Source organism: Mastigoproctus giganteus, chromosome 7 (genome assembly GCF_048544385.1).
Source record: "Mastigoproctus giganteus isolate SK-2022 chromosome 7, ASM4854438v1, whole genome shotgun sequence".
Lineage (NCBI taxonomy): Eukaryota > Metazoa > Arthropoda > Arachnida > Uropygi > Thelyphonidae > Mastigoproctus > Mastigoproctus giganteus.
The window spans coordinates 36302921-36322803 of NC_143581.1; the positions used below are offsets into that span (position 1 = coordinate 36302921).

The window sequence follows — 19883 nt, forward strand, 5'->3', positions numbered from 1 at the left end:
TTGTCCGCTGCGGCATGTTCTTTCAACTATCAAGGGGGAAAAATGTAACCTGCATCGGCTTCACTACCGATCCAATCAACAACAGCAACATAGAGGAAAAAACGTGTTATGAACCATCTCCAGCAAACCTGGAAGTCCCGATGCGCAGAATCAACTAAAGGCGCCATAACCCGGAAATTCATCCCGGATGTTACCCAAGTCTACCCCCACCAGCCAGTCTAGCTCACCGGGGCTCTACACCACCTTCCTTTTAACGGGACACGGTTCCTTTAACGCCAAATTTTCGACCTATGGAATAAAAGAATCGCCACTATGCCACTGCGGTGAAAACCAGACATGGACACAGCTGATGCATGAATGTCCCCTCTTTGAGGATATAAGATGCCACTTTATCACAAAAATATGTTTCAACCCGAAGGATCCGGAACACCTTTTGCTGTGGGAGGAGTATTTGTACTACAGAGCCCTCTCACAATTTGCGCACGAACTGTTCACCAGACTATGAGCACTACCACAACTTTCCTATACTCGATACTGGAACTCTGACAACCGAAACGGACAACCATGACTATGACTTTACTCGATGGAACCTAGGTCCCATAAGTGACACCATCCCACACTGACATCTTGTTTATTGGACCAGCACTGACCAACTATTGGACGGGATGCTGTCGCGGACCTGACGAAGCGGCAGCTTTGCTGCATACACGCCACGTTGGCGAACTGAGCCGGGCTCCTTGTCCGGCCCTTTCTTCTCCCTCACCCTGACGGGGGGAGAATGTGCGCGTGCACTGTGTAGACAAGTGATTTGTATGCTCTTCAACTTTTTAAAAAATTAAATAGTTTCTTCCCGTTTATCAAATCTAAACTTATACTAATAGATGCCTTATTGGATGTTCTTCTCATCCTTCATCTTATATTATGCAGATTGTCATCAGATAACCTTTTATTTTAAATTTTTCTTATATGATATGTATAAAGATACTCTGTCCGCTGCAGTATGACACAAGGTCAAAGTTCTCAGCTACAATGGCAGGCTTTATAGTCAACGGCGGGGAAACACAAGGTCACACATTTCTATTTTTGCAGGCGTTAAGAGTGTCAACCTACCTCTTAACCAAGAAATAGCCATACTTGGGGGTTGTGGTGACCTTCCGATCTGAAGGCGATTAACGATACGAAATGTACTCCCATATCATTTTTACGGTAGGGAATTTCATTGTAGACAATACAGTCTGGATGGTATTCTTCACCAGGTCTACGGCGAATCATTTTTCTCTCTTTAGACCCATGCATCCATTAAAATAACTTGACTTCCACTGCCGGGGATCCATTTGACATGCTCCTTACACCAAATTAATCGGGCCTTTTCTATTTTTTTTGTCTGAGGAAGGGCTTCTTCTTAGGACGACGGGCTACAAGTCCATTTTTGAAGAGGTGTCTTCTGACTGTTACTGCACTTGCTACCACTCCTGTATGTTCTTCCCATTCTCTTTTCGCCTCAGACGAAGCAGCTTTACGGTTTTTAAGGCATAAGCGCTTCAAAACGCGGTCCTGTTTTGGCGCAGAGACTCGTTTACGTCCGGTTCCTTTTTTCCTATCAGCAGAACCAGTATTCTTGAGTTTGGAAAGAAATCTACTCACTGTCGACTGATTACAAGACACTCTATAAGTAATATTATGGGAAGCACATCCTTCCTCACGTAAAGCAACAATAGCACTCTTTCTTCGTAGCGTCAACTGCACGTAACTCGCCATCCTGACACAAGCAAAAATGACTGCAACTCTCACACAGCGTGCTTATATAGCTGAAAGTAACAGCTGATGCAATATTATGTCATCAGCTAAGCGTGTCAATCTTATCTGATGTAATCTGTAAGAAATATTGCCATATACTTACATTATTCGGACGACAATTACAATTTTAAGGGATGATGCACTTTCTTCGAACAGTAGTGTATACTTCCTTGCTCTGATGCTGAGATCATATATGACGCCTCTGATCGGCTATTCAATAAACTTCATACAACTATTTACCTTATTTGTGGAGATTTTACGATTAACACTCCACCTTCATGCGGAGTTCCGCACACTAGGCGACTTATTTTCAATCAGTCATGTGTAAAATGTCTAGTGAGAAGAACAATATCGTCATTGCTGTTTCTATATATTTTTTAAACAGAATTAGAAAAAGAAAACGGTCGTTTCATCCATATTCTTTAAACTGTAGAACGTTTACTGCTGCTAATGAACAAGATTTCACAAAATGAGCAGAAATTTCAATAATTTACTGCATGTCTAAAGAAAGTTTCCCAGAATTAACTCGAAAAGTAATTCCAAAAATAGGACACTAACTCAGTGTCAAAAGTACCATACCGTTAATTCCACCACCGCGGAGGAGGAGGATTTATACAATCACTGGCCAAAAAATTGGGAACTTTTTACATTTGGCGTCAACAGATAATTAACATAGGGTATGCAAATATAAGTTGCCACGTAGTATGATCATAAGTTTCTTGGTATCACATAAATAATATACGCCTTTATAGAGCTTCATAGTGGATCAATGAGTGGAAGACTAAAGAAGAACGCAGCAGAAAGTCGGTACGCCAAGAACGAGACGCAGGAATTTAAAGCGAATTGTGTGCCAGAATAGAAGATACAGCGTGCAACAAATGATTGAAAATTTCAATTCTGGAAAAGAAAGATCCATTCCAAGCGAACTGTACGACGGGAGGTGAAAAATATGGGATTCGGTATTTGTGTGCCTATACGAAATGTATACTGTATTTAGTTTAGATACACCATAGATAACTCTTAATAAACTACAAAGTAGTTGTTGTAGGCATCATTTGCTGTTTCTCATATTGTGCTCTGCCTTCACGACGAGTTGCCATGATATTGCACTACTTCGAATAAGTAACTCTTCACTAATAGAGAAGACTATTGTTACTTATTCTCAGTTGAGTACCACCACCCAGACAGCACTGTTTCACGGCTATTGGCCGATCATCAGTGGGTGGGCAGGTACCCTGGTAATGCAGACATGACGACCCAGTTGTGAAGTTAATCACACAGTATGAGAGATGCCAAGAGGTGTAGATGTCAATATTTAAAATAAATAAATGCACAAGGCATAATACTTTAAGAGTTTGGTATCTATATAATATCGGTGTTTAGATACACCATAGATAACTCTTAATAAACTACAAAGTAGTTGTTGTAGGCATCATTTGCTGGGTGGTGGTACTCAACTGAGAATAAGTAACAATAGTCTTCTCTATTAGTGAAGAGTTACTTATTCGAAGTAGTGCAATATCATGGCAACTCGTCGTGAAGGCAGAGCACAATATGAGAAACAGCAAATGATGCCTACAACAACTACTTTGTAGTTTATTAAGAGTTATCTATGGTGTATCTAAACACCGATATTATATAGATACCAAACTCTTAAAGTATTATGCCTTGTGCATTTATTTATTTTAAATACTGTATTTAGTATATAACTTAGAAATAAAAAGTGAATCACATCAATGCCAAACACAAACTATTTTAAATGTTTGGCATTGAGTTGGTTCAATTCCTTTAAATTGTATCATTTCGATAATAAATTACTTAATCTACCACATGATATAAAAGTGTGGCATCTATCAATTCATCAACATAATAATGAACAATCACGTAGATCCCCTCTTCCAAGTTAAAAAAAAATTGTTTTGCCTAAAAATGTTTCTTTTACGTAATGTATACTGTGATGTTCTTTTAAGCTCTTAATATTTACCAGTGTGATGTCACTCAGAAATCATATCAGAACAAACTCATTCATTGTCTAAACTGCTTACATTTCCTAAAATATTGTATCTTCTGTTTATGCAGATACCAGACCAACCAAAACTTGTTATTTAAAACTCGTTTAAATAGTTTAAAAGAACGTTGCGGTACCATTCTTTTGAGGATTTGTGTGAGTGTCCCATTTCCATTTCCTACAAACAACAGTACTGAATAAATTTCGGATTCTACAAAGATACTTTTTACTAATTATTGTATTCAAACAACAATGATTAATCTGTCTTAAACGAGTTATGACACATTGACTTCTTTAAGGCAATAAATCATCTCCAAATACGACCTATCTAAATCAGATGGAAAGCAAAACAGGAAAATGACCCATATTAATGGACTAACATATGAAAACCAGAGAACTGATGGTAGTTATTAGGTCAGATTAAACGCCTTAAATTTCTCATAGACTGGGCAATGTGGGACAGGACGAAGGTGTCAACGATGGGATAAGAACAAAGTAACCTGACTTAAGCACTACTTGAAGGTTGAATAAAATCAGATATTTGTTTAAGGACAATAGGATTTAGATCGCTTTGTAAAGGTTAATCAACTTTAATGACCTTTTTCAAATATTATGAGGAAAGGTTGAAATAATTTGTGTTCTAAAATGACTTACACATGCGTACACGTTACGAACGAAGTGATACTGTTTACTCTGTGTGTGACATTTGATACCTGAACTAACAGTCACAGTTTTCTTTAGAACCTTATTCTTGAATGATTTAATCGGCAATTGACCGTGACAATACCGGGGGGGGGGGGACAGACGATTTTATTTTTTACTGTTGCAAATATAAATGCTTTTTTTACTCGTATACAATAGCTTCTGAAAAGAAACTACAGCATTGTTCTTTATTTTTTTTTAGGATAGCTTTCGAAAAAATTTAACAGTTACTTCATTTAATACTTACTTATTCTTAACCAGATTCCTCAAACTGTCGCACATAAAAATATTACAATAAGTAATGTTCTATTTACATGTTTAATTTATATTTCGACAAATACTCATTTGGCAATGAATATTATCATTAACCGTATTCTGTGGTCACATGTATTCGAACAACTTAAACATGTGTATTACTGCACTTTCCTATTAATCAGGGGTATTTACCTTCATGTTAAGAAGCTTCTGAAAAGCTTCTTAACATGAAGCAGGGAGGAATTTCAGTAAGATTACTAAATGTATAATCGCGCAATTTTTTTTCCAAACTTATCTTAGTTATTCTTAAATTTATGAAAAATATATATCTTTGTATCAGTTCTACAAGCTGACAAAAAAATATAAATTTATTAGTTGTTCTATTTTAGTCCATCGACTGCTTTGATTCACACTGTTTATCACGTGTTGTCTGTACAAGTGTATACTTACAGGCCGATTCGCATGTTGTGGGGTCTAAAAAAACCTGAATCTGCTGTATTTCCTTATAAAGAACTTTATAAAGAAATTAAAAAGGAAAGAAAGCAGCTTCAAATCATATAATTCTTAAAGCTGATTTCTATCCCCAGTGCCTCACGCCCCACTGCATCTTTTTGCACCTCTTTTTCATCTAACTCTTCGAAGCACGTCTCACTTCTACTTATTAACGTGTCGAGCATCATATGTATGTGCCAAACGTATTTTAATGATCAGGCGTTTCTCTGGGATTAAAAGCGATTTCTGTGGTGAAGACAAAGTGAACACTGTATATTAGCGTTTAGAGCCAACTCTGTTGTACATGTGAGAGCCTAAAATACAAGTACTTAATTAATTTTCTTATTTTTAATTACGTTAAATTGATTTTTAATTATTTGTTACTCTAATGTAAGATTTTCGATTTTTTTCATTTTAATTTGTATTAGTAACGATTATAGGGTATATTCCATCAACTCCAAGAAAGCCTATGGCTTATGCTGCACCAGCCAAAAAAAAAAAAAAAAAAAAAAATCCGAACAAAACAATGATAAAAACAAAAAAAATTTAAATAAATAAACTAAATAATAATAATTAAAAATAAATAAATAAAATAAAATATAAATAAAAAGGAAATTAAACCTATCATCCTATGTGCTTCCCTTACCCGAAAGTACTATCCAGATGACCTTTGAATTTCCCCAAACTGTCGGCCTCTACCACCCATGAAGGCAACTTATTCCAGTAATTTATAACTCGCTGGCTAAAATAAAACTTCCTGCAGTTCAATCTAAACATTTCCCCCCGTAACTTGAATTTATGTCCCCTAGTTCTAGCATCATTTATAATCTTGAAAATTTTGTCCTCATTCATTTTACTGGTGCCTCTCAGAGCCTTAAACACCTCAATCAAATCTCCTCTAAGGTGTCTAGTTTCCAAACTCTGCAACCCACATATTCGAAGTCTTTCTTCATAAGGACGCCCTTTTGCCGATCTCACCAGGCGAGTTACCCTTCTTTGCACCCTTTCAAGAAGCTCGATGTCTTTCTTTCTTTAGGTGCGGTCTCCATACTTCAACACAGTATTCCAAGTGTGGTCTAATGTAAGCCTTATATAATGGGATTATCACGTCCCTATCTCTACTTTCAAAAGTTCGATTGATCATCGATAGGACACCATGGGCCTTCCTTACAACCTGTTTACAATGCTCAGAGAATTTCATGTCTGACCGTATCGTAACACCCAAGTCCCTTTCCTCCAGTACTGGGTTTAGTTGAACTCCACCAAGTGAATAAGTTTTTTTGGGATTACTGTTTCCCAGGTGTAATACCTTACACTTTGTTGGATTAAAGCACAGCTGCCATTTTTCTGACCATTCTTGAAGTCTATCTAGGTCTCTCTGAAGAAGCTCAGCTTGACAGTGATCATTAAGTACTCTACCAATTTTAACATCATCTGCAAATTTAGACATCTCTATCCCTTCATCAATGTCGTTTATGAAAAAAAAAAACAACAGTGGTCCTAATACTGATCCTTGGGGAACCCCACTTCTTACATCAACCCAATCTGAGGAATAGCCATTTATCACAACCCTCTGCCTCCTGCCATCCTTCTATCCATCTAAGGATTTTCCCAGTGATTCCAACCTGTTCCAGCTTATAAAGTAACCGCTCATGTGGGACTGAGTCAAAAGCTTTGCTGAAATCTAAATAAACAATGTCGAAATTATTCCCTATATCCAGCTCGTGAGTTATCCTTTCGAAATAGCGAACCAGATTTGTTAAAGATGATTTTCCCTTTACAAAACCATGCTGAGTATCCTTGAGAATTTCAATTCGATCCAAATTATCCTGAATTCCACCCTTGATCATTGCCTCCATGATTTTCCCTACTACTGAAGTCAGACTGACAGGTCGATAATTTCCAACTTCACTTTTAGAGCCACCCTTATGTATGGGAGATACATTTGCACTTTTCCAATCCAAGGGAATCTCCCCAGAGTCTAGTGATGCTCACATAATTAGCCTCAATGGTTCAATGCACTCGCTTGCCGCCTCTCTTAAGATTATAGGGTATATTCCATAAACTCCAGGAGCCTTACTGGTCTGTAGGCTCGAAAGTTTTTTCATTAAATAATCTTGCGAAATTTCAATATCATTAATTACATATTTTTTAACTTCGCTCCCACAATTTCCCATTGCCACAAAAGGCTTTTCATTTGTAAATATCGATGCAAAATAACTATTGAGTTCATCTGCAACGGCAGCTGGTGTATTTATTACTATCCCCTTTCAATTACGTAAAGGTCCGATCTGGTTTGTCCTGCTCTTCTTGGCATTTACATATGTGAAGAATTCTTTATCCCCCCTCTTTGCTCTGTTTGCTAGTGATTTCTCATAAACTGCCTTTGCCTGTCGAACCTTTTCTGTGGCTCTATTACACATCACCTTGTAGCTGTTATAGGCTTCAGTACTTTTTATTGCTCTGTAACCTTTCCATGCCACCTTTTTCTGCTCAAGTAATGCGGAAACTTCACTATTCATCCAACTGGGAACCCTTCTCGTGGAGTATTTTTTTAATGGTATATACGCATTCAAGGCATCTGTGATTAATATTTTAAAAGCGTACCACAGTTCAATTGTATTCATTCTCAGCGCGATATCTACCCAGTTAATAGAGGCCATGTAGTACCTTAAGGCATCGTAATTTCCTTTTCTGAAATTAAAACCCATTCCTTTGCCTTTTACTTCTGCTACCTCTCTCGTCATCATCCACCGCAGAACTCCGTGATCACTTCCTGCTACTGGTTCCTCTACTGTCAGCCCTGTTATGTCATCTGATTCATGTGTGATGATGAGGTCTAGGATATTCTTTTCTCTAGTACTTTCCCTGACATGTTGATACAAATAACAGTCATCTAGTTGATTTAAAAATTTTGTTCCCCATGTCGAGTTTCCTTCCCATTTACTCCAATCAATTAGAGGCAAATTGAAATCACCCATAATAAGGCATTGACGCTTACTTGCCCATTCCATTTGCATGTAGAGGCTTTTGTCATAATCTTCACAATCACCTGGTCTGTAGATTACTCCTACTCGCATTATACCTTTGTTTCCAACTATCTCACACCATACAGACTCTATACTAGCATGTGAAATGTCTGAATCCGGGAAAGCTATCGTCGCACTCAGGCTGCTTCTGATAAGAAGCATTACCCCACCACCCCTTCTATCTACTCTATCCTTTCTAAATACATTATACAAGCCGTACTGAAACTCATCATCCCCAATTTCCGGGTGGTACCACGTCTCTGTAAGCCCTATTATGTCCGCGTTACTTGTTTTAACCAGCAGTTCCAATTCATTTTATTGACGACACTTCTAACGTTACTGTATAAACAAATAAGATTTACTGTTCTTGTATATTTAACAACCCTAATACAACCCTTGAAGTTTTTTAGGCTCTCTTCCCTGATATTAGCTACCCGCTCACGTGAAACGTCTTTGCCCCCAGAACATCTAGATAATACGTCCAGTTGGGGTAACAGATAAGAACTCTTAAAGTATGTGCAAGAGTTACATTGACCAATATTATCAGATAAACGCGTGTCAGTATTACCCACATCTCCCCTAACTAGCAGTTTCCCTGAACCTTTAAGGTATCCTCAATAATACTGGCAAAAACTTTTGCACCACCTTTGTTTAAGTGTATCCCGTATCTACAAAACAAATTCCTTCTACCTACAAGTGTGGGCCATGCTGATAGAAATTTACCCCCTAAAGCCCTGCAGATTCCTTCAAGTCTTGAGTTAATCCACAAGGCTCTTAACATATAATCCCTCCTATCGTGTCTGGGGAGAATTGCAGACACAGACATTATGGCTTAGCTCGCGACATTTCCTCAGCATGGTCTTGTATTTTTCTAACAAATCGTCAGATCGTGTATGTTTAATATCGTTTGTCCCCACATGAATAATAATATTTTCTTTACCCCCTTTAAAATCTGACAATCTGTTGGTGACATCATCAATAGTTGCTCCCGGCAGACATACCCTGGTTCTGCTCCACCTATCTTTATTACAAAAAAATATTCCCCGTTTCCCTGACAATGGAGTCTCCTAATAAAACAATGTCCTTTTTAACCAGAGTAGTTTGCACTTGGTTTTTCTGTTTTGAGGCTCGAATCGGGTGTGCATCACTTGGTAGATTGCTGGAGTTTTGAGTCCCTGACGAGCTCCCAGATGCATTATTTTCGAGGGCAAGCACTCGTTTTTTTCAGGGACTCAAATTGTTCCATCAGTGCACCAAATTGTAATTTAAGATCGGTGCACTCCTTACATCGATCACAAAGAAAAGAATCCCCAGGTGAGGTAGGATTAGTCACCAGGTCGACCCTGGAAAACATACCACAGGTTCCACAACGGATTAAATTATGACTCACCCGTAAATCGCCATCTGCTATTTCCGTTGTGAGTCACGATACCCTGTGACGTGTTTAAGGCAGATCTCGTAACTATCATTATAAAATTAAATAAATATCAATGAAAGTAACTTTAAAAATTATATCTATAATATTATTAAAATCAAACAGTTACAGGAAAACCTATAACAAAATAATCCAACAATATCTAAATAAATCAAACATTTAAAAGCACTATCCAAAAGTAAACCACTTAACTGAGGAGCCCTGTCTAAGCGCGTCCGCTCACCTCGAATGCCAACGTGTGGAGAGTATCATACGGAAGTGTTCTACGTACTATATTGAGGTAAACTTCTCTTATTATTTTACGAGTACTTGTATTTTAGGATGAAGAAAGAAAGAGAAAAGGGTAAGAAAGGAAAGACAATTTTCTTTTAATTAACCACTAACTTACTTACCTGCTTGGTCACTAGGTGAAACCACTCCTGCCACCCTGTGGAGGGGTCGGAAACCAGAATGAAGAAAGTCATTCTCCCGAGCTGAAAGGAGAAACGATGGACAATAAATAGTCTCATTATGGATTTTTTGATTCAGATCAAAGAAGAACCAAATTCATCTAATGCAAAGAGTCCGAAAAAAGGAGGAACTGAAAATCCTACTCTTATTATTATTATTTTTTTTTTTTTTTCAATGTTCCATTCATTGACAGACCAGCTACCGAATAAACTTTCCAAATTTTTAATTCTATTTAAAAAAAAAAAAAAAAAAAACATATCTCGAAAATGTGGCTCGTCCTCCAAAAGTGGTTCTAAGGTTACAATCCGAAGATCTAGTAGATGATTGAACACATATACTCTTGAAAATATCTGTCATTGGAAGATTTCTCACAAAGGTTTCTACCCGCTACTCTGAACTCATCTAAAGGGGTAACAGAATGTGATCGTCTCAAATCAAATGAAGAAAACGTGCAAGAACTAAGCGAACAAAATATAATACATGCAATCAGAACTGCTATCAAAAAAGACGGAATATTTCATAATACTCGTACGATCAGGTTTACTCTGTTCTAAGCAAAGCGTGTTTGTGACGCAGTTAACAGGCTTTTGTTTCGCAGGAACCGACTTCAGAGTGTAAGTCATTCGACACCGATATCAGCAACTTGGCGACTTCGACAGAGGGCGGATTATTGGCCTCCTACAGGCTGGATGATCGCTTCGTTTTAGTAATAGTAGTAGTATTCACCACATAGTGCAAGGAAGCCACAGGGTTTTGCTGCACTGGCAAAATTTCACAATACTCGTACGATCCAAGTAGATAAGAAAACACAAATTATATGCTTCCCTCCTCACATAGGTAAGTATTCAACTGACCTTTAAATTTATTCAAACTGTCAGCCTCAACTACCTGCGAGGGCAACTTGTTCTAACTATCAACGACTGGCTAGCTAAAACGAAACTTCCTACAATCTAATCTAAACTCCGAGCACCATAATTTGAATTTATGTTCTAGTTATGGAATTTTTTATAACAGTGAGAATTCCGCCTTCATTCATTTTACTAATCCTCACAGTTTGTTTGTTATTTGGTTTTTAGGAGCATTAGCAACTAAGGCCATATTGCTCCGGGAATATGCAGTGGTCATTCCCTGACCTTTCCGTATCCTCCATATTTGGTGGGCACGGGCTCGAACCCCGGTCTAATCAAGAAGCGTGTGTGCTACGCACTGCTACTCCTGCCCACGGAGACACAATCCTCTCAGAGCCTTATGCAAGATTATTCTGAGGTGCCTGGCTGCCAAGTTCTGTAGCCGACATAATCGGAGTCTTTCCTCATAATGACTACAAGTGAATCATCCACACCACTGGCTAACAAAATGGCGAGAACTCTGGCAAAAACAAACAGTGAATAAATTATATTAAATAAAACCTGAAGTTGAAGATTAGAAGACATGCAAAAGGAAATCAAGAAGAGAAGTTCTACTGATCAGGCTATGGATAGGATACATGCACGTCGCCCATGGTTATCTACTCCATCAAAGGCGTAAGTCTGGTCTTACGCCTTTATTCAAAGAAAAAAATAGCCACTTCGCTTCATTTCTGATCCGATAAATGTCAAAATAATTGGTAAGTACAATGCTTTATTGAGCACACCATCTTCCGATGTATTTAATGAAAATTAATGTAATTTAATACTAATGTATAAAGTATAAACAATAACAACAAAACAGCAAATTCTTATACCAGTAATGAGCATAACAGGCATTTGCTAAAATCAACTATTTCGATTATAGCAAATCAGCCGATTATACTCCTATCATTCGAATGATATATTCGATTATGGAAAAATCATTCGATTATTGAAATCTGTCGATTAGTAATAATTCAGTTATAGTAGTATTAGTAGCACGTGATGCAAGAAAGCAAGTGTATGAGCTTATGCAGCATCAGCCAAAAAATCACACCATTCCCTCCAAATGCCTGTCCAGCTCCTCCTTAAATCCATTCAACCTATCAACCCCCACAACGACAGATGGAAGCCCGTCACAGCAATCAACCACCCGCTGGCCAAAGGCAAACCTCCGCACATCTATTCTACATCCGTCTTTTCTTAATTTGAATTTATGCCTCCTTAGGCTCCTAATCTGAACAAGTGGGGGCATAAATTCAAATTAGGAAAAGACAGATGTAGAATAGATGTGCGGCGGTGGTTTGCCCATTACTATTTTATACCAGTTGCCGTAATGACATTTAATGGACATGCTACAGATGACAGTGTAGTGGAGTGGTAGTAGCAGGATTACATATATTAATTATTACAAAATATGGATATATATATATATATATATATATATATATATATATATTTTTTTTTTTTTTTTTTTTGGTTAAAGAGAAAGATATTATACGAAAAACGTTGTGATCAGAATAATGGGTTAGTCTACAAAAAATTGGAGCACGGACAGCATTTATCGATTAAAATCATTAAGATCAGCATTTGTAATTCCGCGTATACACATAGCAGAAAGCAACAACTTCCGATCCTAACACACAGCCATGACTTCGTTTTCCAATAAAGAGAAAATTCTGTGAATACCGCTTCGAAATTATAGAAGCAGTTGGAAAAGACATTGAAGCAATTTAAAAGATGCTCAAGGATGGCTCCCAGGAAGTCATGGAGGGATTGAAGGACGTTGTGGCAAACATTGAGTTTAGGGGAAAGTACTTTGAAAAGAATGGTAACATTGACCTTGAACAAGGCGATATTTTAATTAAAACTATTCAATCACTCTAAGAACCCACACATCACCAGTGACAATACTGGAATATTAGTCCAGTCATTTGGTTTTATAGGTACTCATAATTACAAACGTTTAACACATTAGCAACTGGGTTAATTGTTTCATAAATGGTCCATTAAGTGCATTGCTTTGGGGATTAATTCTTTCATTAGACATTGGTACAAGTTAAACTTTCATTATAGAGAGGGGTTTTTTTCTCCCCCCCCCCGTTCTCTGTTCCTTGATGAATGTTTTAGCGCTTTTCTTCTGAAGTATTTGGGTGAAATGCATTTATTTCCTTTTGCACGCTTTGGGCCATGGGGTGTCAGTATATCGGTATCTATGAAAACACTCTCACATAACCGAGTGGGTTTTTATAAGCCTCAGCAGCAGGAACACGCAATGCATTTTCTCACAGGCAAACTTTTTTATAATATGTAAACGCATTTATCATGCAATGGAATATCCCCCTCCCACAAAAAAAAAATCGATGAATTCATCATTTATCATCCGTAAAGTGGTAGCGAAATGACTGTAACCATTAACAACCCACTGCAGGATGGAAGCCTCCTCAACAATTCATGCTGTAGATAGACAGACATAATTTTAAAAACCGGAACAATGCATTGAGCCATGGATGACTTAATGTTATAATTAAAACCAAGTAAAACAAGTGCAATGTGCTGTGTCACTGTCAATAGTGTTTTACGCATGAGATGAAATGGAGTGAAAGGTGTTTGACATATGAATTCGGAGCATATGGAACCAGTAACATCACATCTTGAGTTAATATGCAAAGATATATGTATGTAGTATGTATATATATAAATATTGGACTTTCCTTTAAGAAGTGTTAGAGATCATAATGAAGAGAGGAAGCAGAAATTGTGACCTGGATTAAAACTATAGTCCAAAACTTCAGTCTCTGGTATTCAACCTATGTTCTCAAGTAAGTATACATATACTATTCATTATCTTGCTAGCAGAAAAATTGAGTACGAATATCACAGTAACTGAAAGTGGAGTGATAGACAAGGAGTCGAGTCGAAGCACAAAACTGTACCCACTGCAAGTTCGAATACAAGAAATCCGTTAGAATGGTCGTAATCTCCTCGGATCACGTGGCAGTCCCCGAGCATGAACAGAAAACTTAATTTTCTGTAATTCAATTTGTAATTATTATGTACTGTAATTCATTCGAAGTAAAGATTAAGATTAGTAATATCGGAGTCGCACTTCGTTCTTACTCTCCATCAGATTCATACTCGTGGCACTAATGGACAAAAATAACGAAAAGCACCTCGAAAACAAAAAAAAAAAGCCAACTTTGAAGGACAACCCCTTCTCCTTTATTTTGAGAAGAAACTCCATTTATAAGAAATTTTTAAATAAAATTTCAATTTTTTATTTTTTCGCACTGAGCTAAAGAAGAATATTTTAAAAGTTAGAAACTACCAACAGAAAGAAATCCTGAACAGTGGTTTTTGGGATACCAGAAGTGCTTTAAAAAAAAAAAACTCTAGAAACTAAAATCGACGTTGTAAAATTCTAATAAAATGTAATTTTCTGATACGAGGATCACTCAGATGGTTATCTACTTCGGTAATAAAGACCCAAGTTAGTTAATGAACATAGTGCATTACGTTTCAGGCGCGTTAGCAAATAGTAATAATTCGCTTGTTAAATACTCCATATTTACCAGCTCTGGCTTCTGCTCGTAAGCATCAAAACTTCGCCGAAAAGAATTTGAATCTTAGTAGGAAATTAGCAACGTACATCGAAAGTACTGAAATCAATATCAGTAAATGCTTCAGCCGTGCAGAAGAGAATGGTTTCATGTAGAACTGCCTAAGAAGTAAATGGAATTTTTTCTCAAAAATTATAAATGGAGTTTCTTCTCAAAATAAAGGACAAGGGGTTGGCCTTCAAAGTTGGTTTTTCTTTTTTTGCCTAAGAACTGCCTATTTCGAAGGAGACAAAACAAATAATTGCAGATTAAATTTTAATATATTTATAAAACTTTTATTGGAATTTTTTAGCTACAACTGGTATACAGGGTGGATTTTCTCGCTTATTTTTAAGTTAAGGCTAAAAAGTCCAGACGACAATCTGGACTTTTTTTTTTTTTTTTTTGTAATATTTGGGCTGAATTTTTGAATTTGTTCTTTAAATTGGACTAAGTATTATCGTTTGGATTTTACAATTTCTAAATTTAGCCTAATCAACTGCTTTCTTCTCAATGGAAAAGTTGTTCCGCGTCCTTAGTTTAGTCTAAAAACATCATCGGTGTACTTCTAAAGCGAAAGTAAACCATTTCATCTAGAAGAGGGGAAAGTAAAAAAAAAAAAAAAAACACGCAACGGTTGTATTTGATGGCCACTTTTGTATAGGCTAGTTTAGCTGGGTCGAACAGTTAGCTGTATAAAGACATTTGTGTCACGTCACCTCTTGCAAATAATGACAAAACAAATAACGTTCAAAATAATTATTTTATAAAAAATTCTGGAGTGGAAGGTGCAATTTGATGAAATATAAGTACAGTAAACCCCCGCTATTCGCGGGGGTTACGTTCCTGAGAAATGTCGCGAATACTGAGTTATGGCTCCCATAGTAATAAAGGGGTTCCGTTCCAAAGTATGAAATATATAAGAAAAACTAGTCTAAAATTTTGTCTATGTATGTATTATATGTACCTTCATAATATGACTATGTACATAGACAGTACATAGTGAAATGCAAGCATATGACATCGAAATGAAAATAAGAAACAATTTAATATTAAATGTAATATTTATTAGAAATTTCAAACAAATCTTTCAAACCAGCGCCTTTGCTAGCAAAATAACTTATCCCGCCAGTGCTATCACCAGTTTCGCTAAAGTGTTGATAAAGGAGTTTTGCTTTTTCACGAATGATGAGTGAACTAAACGGAATTTTATTTTGAGTTCGGTCTTCTATCCACAGATTTAAAGCTTTTTCCATTTTTCCTAATTTAACATCACGAGTTATAGAGCAATTTTTTTAAGCAATTAGCGCGTTTTCACGGACACCATGGCGGATTTTTTCTTCCGATTTTTTGATTGATCGTACCGTTGACTCATTGATTTTATAATGTTTTGCCACTGAGGAGACACTTTCACCATTAGAAATTTTGTCTAATAACTCAATTTTATTCGCTGATGTCATCACCTTCTTTGATCTTTTCACATTTCCCTTGTTATTCGTAGCCATATTTTTGTACGGGTTAGAAAGAACTTGTCCACAATAAAGTCACTTTCTTCCATTAACACACTCGAAAAAGTCTGTTTTAAACTGCAAAACGGTAGATTTGTCACTTTTGTAAGCATATCAATTTATAAATTGATAAATTTATTCAATTTATAAGCGTATAAATTAAAAGTAAACGATGAAACATTCCATGACAAGCGCATTACACATACTGAACAAGGATTAGCGAGAAACATCTACGCTCGAGATTTTGTCATCCCTCTCCCCCCACCCACTGAGCGCTGTTTTGACGGGGAAAGATAATTTTAGCCACGTCCATGTTTTTTTATGGCGAAAAATATTCATGGCCTTTTAAAATTCACATTTTTTTAGGTTTCATTTTATATTAAATCAGCGATCGCGAAACCGCGAATAGCGGGGGTTTACTGTAGTTGAAAAAACAAACAAATGCGCAATAAAAAAAAATTCATTATCAATAATTAAAGGGGAGGAATGAATGAAACGGGAATGGATATTTAGGAGTTTAACTGTGCGATTTTGACCATTTATTATCAAGCTCAGAGTTATCAATAATTTCAGCAACATCGTATGGCTGCTGCTATTTCCACAAATGAAAGGTAACAATGTAACTAAAAACAACGATAAATTCAAATAATTTTAATCTTATAACAAAACAGCAGATACACAACATAAAAATAATTTACAACGTTCTAATATTGTTTATAGGAAATACAGTATGGAAATAATTTAAATGATGTAGTTTCGAAAGCAAGTGTAAACCACAGTACGAAATAAAGAGCCACCGTTTGATATGGGAGTTTTCAACGTCCTATGAATTGCCTCGTTCTTGTCGTTCCATTGGGAATTAAAATACCTTGCAGTGCAGAATTTTATGCAAATATGGACACGAATTTACCCCTCAATTAGCCAGAAAAATCCAGAATACACACTGGAGCGCGACGGAAGAATAAAATTTACGTCACAGTATTAGCAGAGTCACTAAACCGACCGAAGAGCGCAGCGAAATTGGGAATATGCCAACTGGAAGTATGGTGCATAAAAAAAAGGATACAAATGTATACAGAATTTGGAACATGTTCACGAGGAAGGCGTTGTGGCTTTCTTCTAGTCACATCCAACTAGCAGTGTCAGGAAAACTTCTTCCACATGAGATCAAGCACACGCAAATTTGGAGGATACCTTCGAAAGAACAAACTGCGTCCCTTTCATTTGTTTTTACAAGCTTTGCAAGAAGGTGATGACTTAAAACGCTTTGAGTTTTGTAATTTTTCCTGTTAACCAAGGTAGAAGAAAATCCGAATTTCCTTAGCGATATCCTGTGGAGTGACGAGGCCACCTTTACCAATAAGCATAATTCTCCCTTCGGGGGTCGTATCCGTCAAAATCCATACTGTTACAGAAATACTCACCATCAGGTGAGATGATCTGTCAATGTGTTTTGTGGCATACGGGGAGATGAAGTTGCCAGTCCAAATTTTTTGACGGCGCGCTTGACTGAAGCGAAATATTATGGATTTTACCGGTTAAAAGGGTCCATAAACATCGAAACCTAACAACATGATGCCGCCGTAGCCGAGTGGTCAAGCCACACTTACCTGCCCTTATATAGCTAGCTATTCGACAGTTAAAGGCGCCTATCGAAAAGCGACCGTCACGTACAACCATTGAGGGTTTTTTTGGTTTTTTTTTTAACCTTCAGATAAAATAGTTTAAGTTCGTTTCAGAAGTCCACCGAAAATGTTTTACACTAAACCAAGGGAACAGCTGGCCAATTGAGAAAAAGTTGATTCGGCAAAATTTTAAATTTAGAAATATTAAATTCTAAACGATAATACTTAGATCAATTTAAACATTACATTCAAATTTTTCAGCGCAAATATGAGAAAAAAGGTCCAGACAACAAAAAGCCTAAACCTAAAAATAAGAGAGAGAAAGACCTCGGTATGTTTTATTGAAACCCCGTGTACAAGGTGCGCCACAAGCATATCTCGCCCCCAAGCAACTTGGCTTGACCCTGAATACTAGCAACGTCAGAGTACCTTAATCGCGTGTGTTGGTCGAGGTAATCAATTATGGTTCAACATCAAAGTCTCGGTGACACCAATCTAATTATTTTGTCAAATTACTAGATGTTTGCTGTGTAGAACCAACGCATATTGAATTTGACAAGCAGTAAGGACGTAATGAACTACAGAAGTGCCATGAGGAAACAGCCAACGATTTGAAATAACTGAACAATTTAGCATTTTAAAATACTCCGTCATTTAAATTATGTCGCCCGAATATGCAAGATATCTACAGTTCGGGTAAGAAAGAGTATATCTGATGAACTACTATAATTTTATTGAAAAGACATCAACGGAATTACCAAATAAAAATATCAAAGGCATTGAAAGCACAAGGCATACTGTATTTTTTTTTTTTTTTAAGTAATAGTGTGTAGTTAATCTGAATGTTCGTACCAATGTAACAGAAAAGAAAGCGCTCTTTAGTATAAGGATAAAAAAAATCAATTTAAATATCTTGTATATGTTGCTGTTGTTGGTATTGGGCTTAACGACACAAGGGCTACTGAGGCCAAATTGTGTCTATTCATTGTTTATTTACAGGCAACATATAGCTATAGATGTTAAATTATATGCTCCTGTATAGGTCAATATATTTTAGGTACATCAAAAGTTCCATATTTGCTTAATTTCCTATGAAGTGAGATAAATCATGAGAAATGTTCAATGCGGGGGGGGGGGGGGAGATTGGATGTAAGGAACAATCAACCAGAAAATGACGGACAGTAAGTTGCGTCTGACAGGAATATCTTTTATATGACAAGAAAATATCTGAAGACTGAAAAGGAATATTTCAAGATTACTGTGATCCTAGAGCTTCGTTTGGTACCATGTGCATTCCTATCCATGATTTATAGAACCTTTGCACACAGGGAGAAGGATGTCGTTGTCCCTCTATAATTCAGGTCAGAAGGCCATACCTGGAAAAAAAAAAAAGACAAAGAACTTCTAGAAAGGGCTCAAACAAGGACGACAACATTGAAGAGGAGAATTATCAATGTCAACATGAAGAACAGCTTAGAAGGTGCGAACTGCAAAGCTTGGCGCAGAGGGTACAAAATTGAGGATTTTTTATTTATTTTATTTTTTCCTGGCAGATTAGAAGAGATAATTATGAATTCAATACTTCAGACAGTCTTCTACAGACTCCAAGAAAAGTACCCACTTACCTAGCTTTCGCTAGCTCAGGATGTTTCAAGATTTTTAAAATGGAATTAAGTGGGTGCTTAAGCGATTCATAAATTAATCTGGTAATTAAATTACTTAACGACTATTTGCAGTTTAAAACGCACAAAGCAAGTTTTATGCAATTATCATAATTTTTTATTTTTGGAAATGAGAGTTTTGCGAAATTTAAAAACGCAGGTAATTAATACTAATTTGTATAAATGTTCAAAATAGAATGATTTACTCCTAGCATATATTGATATGCAATAGATCAGCAATGGGGGATGTGAATTCAGAATTTGCAACTCAACGCGAAATACAGATGCCATACATTATTTTAAGGATAGAGTACTTTAAAAGATAAAGAGTAGCCTAAAAATTTTATCTTCTAATCTAAACGAAATAAAATTTTTACGTGTAATCTGGATTCAACTGCTGAAATTATACCGCATCATTTATATTAAGAAACACTG

The 19883-nt window shown here is 36.6% G+C and overlaps 1 long non-coding RNA gene across 1 annotated transcript in view; it reads right to left on the reverse strand.

Annotated features, from left to right (window-relative positions):
- Nucleotides 1-19883, reverse strand: part of LOC150082817 (uncharacterized) — a 169132-nt gene that overhangs the window by 51361 nt on the left and 97888 nt on the right. The window contains exon 2 of the long non-coding RNA XR_016547215.1: nt 10111-10191. This is a non-coding gene — a long non-coding RNA (uncharacterized LOC150082817). The remainder of the gene's footprint in view (nt 1-10110; nt 10192-19883) is intronic.